This window comes from Elgaria multicarinata, chromosome 3, assembly GCF_023053635.1.
Source record: "Elgaria multicarinata webbii isolate HBS135686 ecotype San Diego chromosome 3, rElgMul1.1.pri, whole genome shotgun sequence".
Classification (NCBI taxonomy): domain Eukaryota; kingdom Metazoa; phylum Chordata; class Lepidosauria; order Squamata; family Anguidae; genus Elgaria; species Elgaria multicarinata.
This window is the reverse complement of record NC_086173.1, coordinates 148,004,269-148,017,543: the sequence shown is the minus strand read 5'-3', so window position 1 is coordinate 148,017,543 and position 13,275 is coordinate 148,004,269.

Below are 13,275 nucleotides of genomic sequence, written 5' to 3'. Positions count from 1 at the left end.
TAGAAGGGAGATAATGAATGAGGCTAGAGGCTAAGAGAGGAGAAAACTGATGTGAAGAGGAGTGTGGGGAGGAAAATAGTGAGTCTAGGAGATGTGAGTGGAGCAAGGGCAGGTGGGAGAGAAAGGGCAAAGGAAGTGAGAGAAAGAAGGCTTGGGATGGGGCAGGGAGAGAAATAGCAAGAGTAGGAGCTAGGAAGCCAGAGAAAGAAGGCTAGGGATGGAGAAGGGATAAAAATAGTGAGGAAAGGGGTTTCAGCCCTCCTCAACCTGGGGTGTTCCAGATGTGTTGGACTGCTGGCTGGGGCATTCTGGGAGTTGTAGTCCAACACATCTGGAGCGCCCCAGGTTGAGGAAGGCTGGGTTAGGCAGAGAGAAAGAGCAAAGCGAGAGGCTGGGATTGGGGAGAGAGAGAGAGAGAGAGAGAGAGAGAGAAGGGGGAAGTCTATAGGGATGGAAGAAGATTGGGTGGGCTCAGGAAGCAACTCTTTCCTTCTCTTCCTGTCCGCTGAACAGCTGATCGGCCCCAAGTTCAGGAACAGGAAAGAGAATCTGGTGCCATAATGGTTTTGACGTTTTTAATTTAAAATATATATATTTTCCAATGGGGCAAGGAGTGGGGAGCTTCACGAGTGTCATGGCACCGACAGCACCATGATGAGGACCCCTTGCTGTAATGTTTTCACTGCTGTTGTTTCTTAATCAAAAATAGATTTTTTTTCTAATTCAACAATTTTATTGTTTTCTACACTAAAAGACAAAACTTAACAAACAAGACAATACTTCTTATAAAAGCACACATACACAACATTCAAGGCCCTATTCCATTTAAGGCATTCTTCATGTCAGACATATGGGCTATCTGTTCTAACTAGTTAGTTCCCTAAATACAGTAACATTATATCATTCTAGCCAGCACAGTATTGTGTACTAAGTCCCCCAACATTATATACTGAATCCACAGACATATAAATCATTTTTTCCAACTCTTGCCAATATTCTATCAGAGGTTGCCAATCCAATACAAACGAAGCTGTCGATTTTTCTCTTACTAACACTGTAAGTTTGGCCATCTCCACCGACTACAAAACCTTCAACAGCCATTCCTCCGTTGATGGTACTTGTGTGTTTTTCCAGTTTCGCACATAGAGGAGTCTAGCAGCTGTTGTCATATATAAAAACAGTGTTCCTCCTTTTTCTTTAAGTTGATTGTCCATAAGTCCCAACAGGAATGATTGTGGTTTCATTTGTAAATTGGTCTTTAATATTTTTTGCATTAACAAATGAATCTGGGTCCAAAAGGATTTTGCTTTTCTACAGGACCACCAAATACGGTAGAAGGTTCACTCTTGTTCTTCATGTTTCCAACAGCCCCCCAAGGCAGCCTTATACATTTTGGCTAATTTTGAGGGAGACATATACCATCTATACATCATCTTGTAAAAGTTATCTTTAAGTCTGGTACTTAAACATATATTTTAAACCTTTTAACCCACATATTTCTCCATAGTTCCATTGGTACATTATGCCCAAAATTTTGGGTCCATTTTGTCATACAATCTTGTTGTTGTTGTTGTTCACTCTCTTGTCTCGAGCTTTAACAATAATTTATAAACCTTAGAGTTAACATGTTCATCATTGGTACATAGTGCTACTTCAAATCTCGACTTTGTTTGTTCAAAACTACAGTCTTTTAAATCCCTTTTAAACCTTTCAGCAATTTGTAGGTAAGATTTTTGAAGGGTCAAGAAATGGAGATTTTGGGTACAACAGTGGAGGCACGTGTTGGGGATCCCCGTCCTCATTCATATCTACAACTTAAGATAAAATCCACGCATGTATTCAATAATGCCACAAAACACTTTGAACGATACATTTTCTACATTTCACTGCTCCATACATAAACAGCCCTGTCTGGAGAGCAATACCTCCCCAGTATCTGCTTTACATGGTTGATGCAGGGACCTGAAGGATGTCCCCACAGGAAAGTGGGGCTCATGCCCAGAACCCTCCGCAGAGACTGAGATCTTAGAGGAGCTTCCTGAAACCAATAGCATGTTCCTGTATCTCACGGATGGACCATGAGCTCCCCATTCCACCCAAAGATCAAGAACCAAGCATAGATTGGCTCTCCAGCGAAATTGACTTTTGGAAAAGCAAAGATTTGGGCATTAGTATCACCATCGAAAAACTCCACCAGCCCCTCTGAGTAGTCGAGAGAAACCCGGATTCTACTGGGTGGGTGGCACAAGGACAGGTTTGTCCTAGGAGTGGTGATGGACTGGTACTGCCCGCGAATAAGTTGTACGCCCCAGTACCCTCCTCCAGGGTCGAGAACAATTGGCCCATTTCTGTTTGCACTCGCTCTGACGACTCCAACACCCCACCACTCTCCACCCTCCACTACCTCCACTTCCCAGCAATTTCTCCCCGAGGTGAAGCTCTGATGGCTTAGGACACTGGCCATAACATTGTATCTGAAAGGGCTGCTATTCACTTCTTGTTTCATGCCTTTCCATTTCACGCTTTTCAGATCCGCAGACACGTAGAGCTGGGGGTGAGCGGTCCTTGGGTCCAGAGTCAGGTTTGCTGTACGGAAGAGAGGAGAGGGAGGACGAAGAAGGGAATCACAATCCAGCTTTGATTAGCAACTTAAGAAACGATAAACAATATTATTCTCATTGCAATTAAAGGTCATCAGCTTTTAAAGCTCAGCTAAAATCGCAGCTTTTAAAGCTCAGCTAAAAACTTTTCTTTTTCCTAAAGCTTTTAAAACCTGATGTTGTTTGGACTTTACACTGTTAGTTTTACCCTACCCTGTGCCTGTTTACCCTACCCAGTGCCTGTTTACATTCTCTTCCCCTCCTTATTGCTTTACTATGATTTTATTAGATTGTAACCCTATGCGGCAGGGTCTTGCGCTTTACTGTTTTACTCTGTACAGCACCATGTACATTGATGGTGCTATATAAATAATAATAATAATAATAATAATAATAATAATAATAATAATAATAATGATACCTGCATTTAACCCCTTTATTTTTGTAAAATCACTTCATTAAGTGCTGAAATCAGACTACAATTAAAGTTTTAAACATGATTTTTTAAATTTTGTTTTTGCTTGTTTATGTATTTATTTATTATTGACTCATTGTTTGGTACCCTGCCTTTCTAGCCAGGTACCCATCGTAAAATATGAATTACAATGTTCATTTGCAATGCAGAGTCATCTTGCTCAGCCTTCCAAGACACCCTGTCCTTTTCCATGATTTCAGCTGCGACAGAGTGCTAAAACAGAAGAATCATAAGCTAAATGTGTATGCTTAGTGCTCTGTACTTGTTACAGAATGCTAAATGGCACACATTTAGCTAAAAATTTAAAAAAAATTAATAAATGAATAATTTTTAAAAAAGCTTAGTTTAATGCTTTTAGTGCTACTGAGCACTACAGAGTGCTTTCGCATCTCACCTCACATGTATGCTTTGGTTGAAACAATAAAGCTTTATTACAGCAGTGGCAAACTGGCAATTTTTTAATGTGGATTTTTATTTCTTTCAGTGCAACCTGAGGTGTGTCTGTGGTGGGGTGGGGAGTGAAAATGAACCCTGGAACTCTTTCAGCCGCCCCTCCCCACCCCCACCCCTGCTGCAGAGGAAGAAATATGTCTTCCGGCGATAAAAGAGCAGGCCTTACCTGTTGTGCTCTTTCTAGCTGAACTGCAGGGGACACATTTTCGCAGACAGCTCTGGATCTTGTCGTGTGGAAGTCTTGCCTCAGATGCAATTTGGGAACCTTAGAAAATAAGGCTCGATTTTAGTATAGGATTGCCATCTATTCACAAGGTTTAGAGTTTGTTTCCATTTAGAGTAGCCTGTAATAAGTGCTTCCTGCATTAACTAACTCTGGAGCTTTGTTAATTTGCTTCTGTTAACTCCAGAGCTGTTAGCTCCAGAGTTGTAAAGGGACTGTGTTAATTCACTTCTGTGATGTAGTGTTAGAGCCAGAGCTGCACAGTGCCAGAGTTGGGAGCTGCATTAACTGCCTTCTCTGATGTCGTGATAGGGCTGGTACAATACTTTTTATAGTAATGTTTATTTGTGCTGGTGGGGTCCAGTATTGTGAATTAGTTCACTCCCATTCGTCTCCAGATGATGTTGCTTCTACTCCCTCCCCCACCTGTAAGTATGTATTTTCCACTACTGAAAAGACAGGTTTTAGGGACAGCTGGCTCTACTGTGTAACAATGATGGAGCAGAGCCAATTTCAGCACACTGCGGAGAATAACAACCATGTGCGCTTCGTGAAGATAAGGCCCTACTTTAAGGAATCCATTTCCAAGAAGCCTTGGAATCAACCTCATCATCTCAGCCCCCTATTGTAACTGAGAAAAATACATCAACTGAAATAATCACACCTTCTCCCCTTGTTTACTCCTGCCTCCATTTCTTTCCTTTTCCTCTGTTGTTTCCCTGTGCGTTATTTTTAGACTAGAAGTGTGAAGAAGTGCTTTCTTTTATCTGTGCTGATTCTCCCATCAATCAGCTTTGTGGTCATAGCATGTTGTTGTTTATTCGTTCAGTCGTTTCCGACTCTTCGTGACTTCATGGACCAGCCCACACCAGAGCTTTCTGTCGGCCGTTGCCACCCCTAGCTCCCCCAAGGTCAAGTCTGTCACCTCCAGAATATCATCCATCCATCTTGCCCTTGGTCGGCCCCTCTTCCTTTTGCCTTCCACTTTCCCTAGCATCAGCCTCTTCTCTAGGGTATCCTGTCTTCTCATCATGTGGCCAAAGTACTTCAGTTTTGCCTTTAATACCATTCCCTCAAGTGAGCAGTCTGGCTTTATTTCCTGGAGTGTGGACTGGTTTGATCTTCTTGCAGTCCAAGGCTTCTCAGAATTTTCCTCCAACACCACAGTTCAAAAAAGCATCTATCTTCCTTCGCTCAGCTTTCCTTATGGTCCAGCTCTTGCAGCCATAGGTTACTACGGGGAATACCGTTGCTTTAACTATGCGGACCTTTGTTGTCAGTGTGGTGTCTCTGCTCTTAACTATTTTATCAAGATTTGTCATTGCTCTCCTCCCAAGAAGTAAACGTCTTCTGATTTTCTGGCTGCAGTCAGCGTCTGCAGTAATCTTTGCGCCCAGAAATACAAAGTCTGTCACTGCCTCCACGTTTTCTCCCTCTATTTGCCAGTTATCAATCAAGCTGGTTGCCATAATCTTGGTTTTTTTGAGGTTTAACTGCAACCCAGCTTTTGCACTTTCTTCTTTCACCTTTGTCATAAGGCTCCTCAGCTCCTCCTCACTTTCAGCCATCAAAGTGGTGTCATCTGCATATCTGAGATTGTTAATGTTTCTTCCTGCGATTTTAACTCCAGCCTTGGATTCATCAAGCCCAGCACGTCGCATGATGTGTTCTGCATACAAGTTGAATAGGTAAGGTGAGAGTATACAGCCCTGCCGTACTCCTTTCCCAATCTTAAACCGTTCCGTTGTTAGGTGGTATGTTCTTACCGTTGCTACTTGTTCGTTATACAGATTCCTCAGGAGGCAGACAAGATGACTTGGTATCCCCATACCACCAAGAACTTGCCACAGTTTGTTATGATCCACACAGTCAAAGGCTTTAGAATAGTCAATAAAACAGAAATAGATGTTTTTCTGGAACTCCCTGGCTTTCTCCATTATCCAGCGGATATTGGCAGTTTGGTCTCTAGTTCCTCTGCCTTTTCTAAACCCAGCTTGTACATCTGGCAATTCTCGCTCCATGGATTGCTGGAGTCTACCTTGCAGGATCTTGAGCATTACCTTGCTGGCATGTGAAATAAGTGCCACTGTCCGATAGTTTGAACATTCTTTAGTGTTTCCCTTTTTTGGTATGGGGATATAAGTTGATTTTTTCTAGTCTGATGGCCATTCTTGTGTTTTCCAAATTTGCTGGCATATGGCATGCATCACCTTGACAGCATCATCTTGCAATATTTTAAACAGTTCAGCTGGGATACCGTCGTCTCCTGCTGCCTTGTTATTAGCAATGCTTCTTAAGGCCCATTCAACCTCACTCTTCAGGATGTCTGGCTCTAACTCACTGACCACACCGTCTGAGCTATCCCCGATATTATTATCCTTCCTATACAGATCTTCCGTATATTCTTGCCACCTTTTCTTGATCTCTTCTGTTTCTGTTAGGTCCTTGCCATCTTTGTTTTTGATCATACCCATTTTTGCCTGGAATTTACCTCCGATGTTTCTAATTTTCTGGAAGAGGTCTCTTGTCCTTCCTATTCTATTGTCTTCTTACACTTCCGCACATTGCTTGTTTAAAAATAATTCCTTATCTCTTCTGGCTAACCCCTGGAATTTTGCATTTAATTGGGCATATCTCCCCCTATCACTGTTGCCTTTTGCTTTCCTTCTTTCTTGGGCTACTTCCAGCGTCTCAGCAGACAGCCATCTTGCCTTCTTGGTTTTACTTTTCTTTGGGACTGTTTTTGTTGCCACCTCTTGGACAATGTTGTGAACTTCTGTCCATAGTTCTTCCGGGACCCTATCTACTAAATCTAGTCCCTTAAATCTATTCTTCACTTCCACTGCATATTCATTAGGAATATTAGTGAGCTCATATCTAACTGATCTGTGGGGCTTCCCTATTCTCTTTAGTTTGATTCTAAATTGTGCAATAAGAAGTTCATGATCTGAACTACAGTCAGCTCCAGGTCTTGTTTTTACTGTCTGTATAGATGTCCGCCACCTTTGGCTGCAAGGGATGTAGTCAATCTGATTTTGGTGTCGGCCATCTGGTGAAGTCCATGAATAAAGCCGTCTTTTTGGTTGTTGGAAGAGAGTGTTTGTTATGCACAGTGAGTTGTCCTGGCAGAATTCTATCAGCCTATGTCCCACTTCATTTTGTTCTCCTAGACCATGGTTACCTGTAATTCCAGATGTCATTTGACTGCCCACCTTAGCGTTCCAGTCTCCTGTAACGAAAATAACATCTCTTTTTGGTGTATTATCCAATAGGTGCTGCAGATCCTCATAGAACTGATCTACTTCTGCTTCTTCGGCATCTGTGGCTGGGGCATATATTTGGATCACTGTGATGTTAAATGGCTTACCCTGAATTCTAACTGAGATCATTCTATCATTTTTTGGATTGTATCCAAGCACTGCTTTAGCCACTTTTTTTATTAATTATGAAGGCTACTCCATTTCTTCTGTGATCCTCTTGTCCACAGTAGTAGATCTGGTGGTGATCTGATGTGAAGTGGCCCATTCCAGTCCATTTCAGTTCACTGACACCCAATATATCTATATTTAATCTTGACATCTCACCAATAACCATGTCCAATTTGCCCTGGCTCATAGATCTCCTTTGCTGGAGGGTCATAGCATAGAGTTGTATAAAGGCAGGATGATACTGGCAGTTTTATTCTCAATTCCTTTTCTAATTATGCCTAACATGGAGTTTGCCTTCTTTTCAGTGGCTGCACACTGGGCTGACATTCATGTTTCTTGCGTTTACCTTAGTTAGGTGGTGGCAGAAGAGTGTGCTCGAGTGTCCTGTCTTTCAATGAAAAATCATCTCTCTGGCAGCCTGTAGCACCCTCCGCTTTCTATACTTCAGTTAAAGCCCAGACGTAGATACCATGAGGTAATTCTTGCCATAGGGCTTTTCAGATAAGGAAGTGCAGGCAGCCTTGGACAGATGTGAAATAGAAAGGAAACACACACACACCGCACCCTTGGCCACCTCACAGCGATTAGGTAAGCTCAAAAATACCACAAAAATGCATTTTGAAATGCCCTGAAAATGAGGAAGCACAATGGAAGCCTCTTTCATGGAGGGGAAGAAAACTTCCAGGAAACTGGAGCTCCGATTTTGATACAGTCCTAGCCTCACCCCTTCCCTGGAGCTAGGCACAAGACTCCACACACCCCACACCCCCAGTCACAGCTCTGTATTGTGGTGGATGTAAAATGGAGACATTCAGTGAAATTGTCTGCCCACAATTTCTATGCCCTCAAATATGCTGGAGAATTTCAAGAGGCTGTTTACACACAGCTCTGGGTATTACAGCATGAAGAAACAACCACCACCTGATCGTACGGGGAAGCACTTAGGGACCTGGAGGAACAGAGCAAAAATGTCTTACCAGGAAGAGTGAGAAGAATCAGAACGATTCCCAGAACAATGTTTCCTGCCACTGAAATGCCAAAACCAATTTTCCACCATGGAAGGTTGCAATTACGACCTGCGGAATTGGAAGAAATGATGAAATTCAGGATGAGCTTCCTCCCACCCACCCGTCACACAACATTTGAGTGTGCAGCTGTGACTGGTTCCATTATTAAGGCCAGTTAGGCTCAAGAGAGGCCTGATTTCCATGTGTTATTTAAACAAACCTCACTTAAACCATGATTTGCAGTAGCGGTTAAGCAAGATTTGTTCAGCCCTCGAATAAACCACAATGACTGTGTTCAGATGACACAATGCAACCCCTGATGGGGTGTTGTGAAATCAAAATGGTGGCCACATGCACTCCGCACACACCAAAGCTCATCATGCGAACTGGCCCAGTGACTTGATCACCCGGTGGAAGGCGTCTGTTCCAATCCACAAGAACATAAGAAGAGCCCTGCTGGCTCAGACCAAGGGTCCATCTAGTCCAGCACTCTGTTCACATAGTGGGCAACCAGCTGTCAACCAGGGACCAACAAAGCAGGACATGGTGCAACAACACTCTCCCACCCATGTTCCCCAGCAACTGATGTACCCAGGCTTACTGCTTCTGATACTGGAGGTAGCGCATAATCATCAGGGCTAGTAGCCATTGATAGCCTCCTCCAAGAATTCAGTAAGGGAAATCGACCCACAGAAGCAGGCTACCATCTGTTCAACTGACACACCAATAATGATTATCAATCGCATGGTGATCATACCTGAAGTAGCTAAAGGTCGCCAATGTAGGCCATCATACATAGGCAAAGTGTCAATGTACTGGATACCTATGATTAGTATCTCAGCCCAAATTGTGGCCATTGGATACTCCTTTTCCTATAAACTACTGACAGGAATCTCTTCCTATAACCTAGTGACAGACAACACATCAAGCCATGGTTAGGCTGCTAATGGTTAGTGAGCATGTTTAAACCATGGTTATGTAGCCACTGTTGTTAGCAATATTTCACACAACTTGCTATGTCATGGTTCACACAACACACTAAGCTATAATGCTTTAGCTCAAAATGGTTAACCATGGCTTAGCATGTTGTCTGAACAGGGTCTATGTGTTGTATTAAGGATAAGTTATATAAACATCTGGTGTATTAGAGAGTGAATTTAAACTCAGTGCTATGTTTGTGTTTAGGGTAGATTATAACTAGGGTGACCATATGAAAAGGAGGACAGGGCTCCCGTACCTTTAACACTTGCATAGAAAAGGGAATTTCAGTACGTATCATTTGCATATATGGAGAACCTGCTGAAATTTCCTCTTCATCACAACAGTTAAAGTGTAAGAGCTATACTAGAGTGACCAGATTTAAAAGAGGGCAGGGCACCTGCAGCTTTAACTATTGTGATGAAGAGGAAATTTCACCAGGTTTCCCATATATACAAACAACACCTGCTGAAAACATTTCCTTTTCTAGGCAACTGTTAAAGATACAGGAGACATGTCCTCCTTTTCATATGGTCACCCTATTTATAACTGTAGGGCGAAATTATATACAAGGGATGTCATCTATCTATCTATGCATCTATCTCCCCATTGTATTAATTTATTTATTATGTTTCCGTACCGTCCCAGTAACCAAAGCTCTCTGAGTGGTTCACAAAGCAAAACAACATATTAAAACATAGTATAGAAACCTGGAAGCCTTTCCTCCTCACTTCTTTCTCACCCACCTCCCTGCAAATCATACATGTTCGTGTTGCTTCATCTTCGAATAGCTAAGGTGACTGACAATGTCACCTCCGTATGGTGTGCAAGCAATTTCACTGCGTGAAGACGTGAACGATGTCCTAAGAAGGAAACAAGGTGCATCCATTTCCTCATCTATTCTACTTGAAGGGATTTTTCAGACCAACACTCCATCCTCATTGGCTGGTTATGGATGCATCAGAAATGCTGTGAATCCAACAGGAAGACTTCAAAAGTAGTCCAACAATGGTTATATGAGGTTGTAATCCTCCAGTAAATCGATGCCTGTGTATCATCTAGTCTTTTAATACACATTTTCTTTCATGATTTCCATCAGATCATTGTCAGCAGCACCTCTGCAGTGAATGACCAATGGCCTTAGCTAGACCTATGTTTTATTCCACGATGGAGGAGGGAAGATCCCGCGATGTGATTATCATGAGATCCCTCCTCCGTTTACACGTGAGGTGCGACGACCTCACGAGGAGAGGCGTCATGCCCGCCATTTTTTATTTTTTAAAGAGACAGCAGCGCACGAACGCTTGTGCACAAAGGTAGGTGCTTCTTTAAAATTTAAATTAATTTCCCTGCTCCCCACACCCTACCCCCGATGGGCGCAGAGCTCCTGAGCATGGCTCCCGGCTCCATGCAAGTAATCGCGCGGAGCCAGGTGAAACCGCGGCAACGGGCCACATATTCTGCGGTCTCGGGCTCAGCCTGGGCCACGGAAAAACTGGGCCCAAAGGGGGGGCTATATCCTGGGGCAAGGGAGGGATGATCCCTCCCTGATCCCAGGATCCCCTGTGCATCATGTGGACGCACAGAGATGATCCCGGGGTTCGCCCCGAGTAAAGCCCAGACTAGCTAAGGCCAATGTCTGCCTTAAGGAAACATCCAGATCCATTTGCCTTTCAAATACCTCATGCTGCTTTGGAACTTCAGTACTCCATTCATAAGAGTAATCCAGCCCCATTTCTCCAAGGGCAAGAGCTTTGGGGTCCCTCATTGCCTATAAGATTTCTTTCATGAAGCTCAGTATAGTAACGGGTAAGGGGTGGATGATAGCCAAATACACACCCACACACCCAAAAACCCCATGACTTCCTTTAATCAAATTCCCCATAAGTTGTTCAAGGAACAAAGGTCACAAAAATCAGCTATACAGTCTTGACATTCTTTGGGAAAGCTGCTATCACAAATGTTTGGAAACTTAGAAAGGTGGCTCTGAAACCTCTCCTTGAATATAACATGTGGCAGAGTATGGGTAGGCATGTCATATTTAGGCATGTGGCCAGGCAAATGCTGGTTTATTTATTTACGATATTTATATACAGCTCCGCTTCCCAAATTTCAGAGTGGTATACAAGATCAAATAAAATAAAAACAATAAAACAACTTGAAATAGATTTTAAAAGAAGCAAAATGTCCAGTGAACCATGGCTGGTTATTAAGAAAAGGCATATTAGCAAATAAAAAAGTCTGACTATGTGATGTTGGAACACATGATCATACTTCCATATTTCTTTGTCTGTAAATTATATTCCTGATTCAAGGTGCCATTTTTTGTTGTATAAAGACCTATTCAATCTAGGCTCAGCACAGGGGTGTGACTTTGTGTATGTGAGCACCAGGGCTGGCCCTACTATGAAGAATTGGGAAGTGAGCGCAGCAGGTGGCAGAGTCTGGGTAGGGTGGCGCTGTCCCCCTCCAAAGGGTCTGCTGCTGCTTGGTCCTGCCGGCCGGCCATGCAGGCAGCCAGCAAGACCCAGAAGCCACTGCTCCCTTCCTCCCTCCCTTTCGTGCTGTGCTTCCTGCTCTGCACACTGCTCATTGACCCTGCCTGCTTGGCTGTTGGCTGACCAACTTACTGATTTTTGCACATGCACCCACGCTTCCCCACTGCACTGCCTGTACAGTGTTTCCACCTTCTGGAGCCACATGGTGCGTGCACAAGGTCATGCAAAGTGTTGTGAGACATCCTGGAACTTCTGGGATCTCTCACAATACTTTGCCAGATCTGCTGGCGCACATGGCTTCTGAAGGTGGAAACATCTTAAGGGCAGTGCGATGGTGAGGCGGACACATGCATCTGCTCATCAAATGTAAGCTAGTTGGCGGATAGGCTGATCGGGAGGGAGGGTGGATGAGGAGTGGTGGTGGCAGCAGCAGGTCCCTACTTCAGGCAGCAACGTGCCTTGAGCCGGGTCTGGTGAGGATGGTAGTACAGCTAAGTGATTTTAGATCCTGGACTTAATGGTCTCATGGGAGGGGGGAGATTGCTTCATAACATTTCACCTCCCCCATCCAACCACCATTCCATGTTTGAAAACTTCTTCTTCTTTTGTGATAAGTCAGAATGATAACAATAACCCAGATTTAAGTCAGTCATCTTCATCATCATCTGGGCATGTGCAGTTTTGCATGTTAAACTCATTTAAATCATAGCACCGTGATGACTAGAGGAATTAAATGGAGTTTTCCCCCCCCCCCTGCTGTCCAGATGCTCTCTGGACAGTCATTTGGGAGGTCCTAGGCTACGAGCCCCCAGGCTTTGGGCCACTGTCCATGTAATTCTCAGGGCCTACTGAGTATAAGTCTCTACATTTTGGAAGTAATGCCCAGAGAGGCCGATCTCAGTTACAGAATGCGGTCTTCCTTTCGTTCGTTCTTTTTTTAAAAGAAATGTACTATACTTGTTTTCTTTTAACTAATGCAAAGCTAGATAGGCCTTCTTTTTAATGAAGGTTTTCCATTAGGACATATGAGCCAGCATTAGGAGTGACACGAGGAATGGCATAGAAATTAACAAAAACAAAACTGTCAACCATGCTGACTCGCTGGCAGGAAGTACCCCAGAAGCAGAAGTGCTGAAGCAGGGATCGAAATTGTTGAAACAGCATTTTTGACTCATCCTCATTGAACATTAAAGTTATGAGGACGTCTCTCTAAGGAGATAACAAAAATAGGTCAGGCCCTGTTATTCGCAAGACCCAATGAGATGTAAATCAGGTGATTCCCCATTCTTCCATTGCAACACTGTTAGACACCATCCAATCACAAGCTCCTACTTTGAACACTTGTGCAGCCTGTTCATGCTACCTGGGAGTAAGTCCAACTGTTCTCAGTTCTTCATTAGAACAAGTGACTCAAGTTAGTCCCATCAAAACTCACTTAGCCATAAAACTTTTCAGCTGGATTGGGTCTACAGGCAAGCCCATCTCAGAAAGGTTGTAGCAAAGGTTAATTTACTTAAATTGGGCCCTCAGACATTCTCCCAGATCAAAGCCAGCACTCAAAGGCATGCAAAACCTCATACTCGATTCACTTGCAGGCAGATTGGATTCACTGT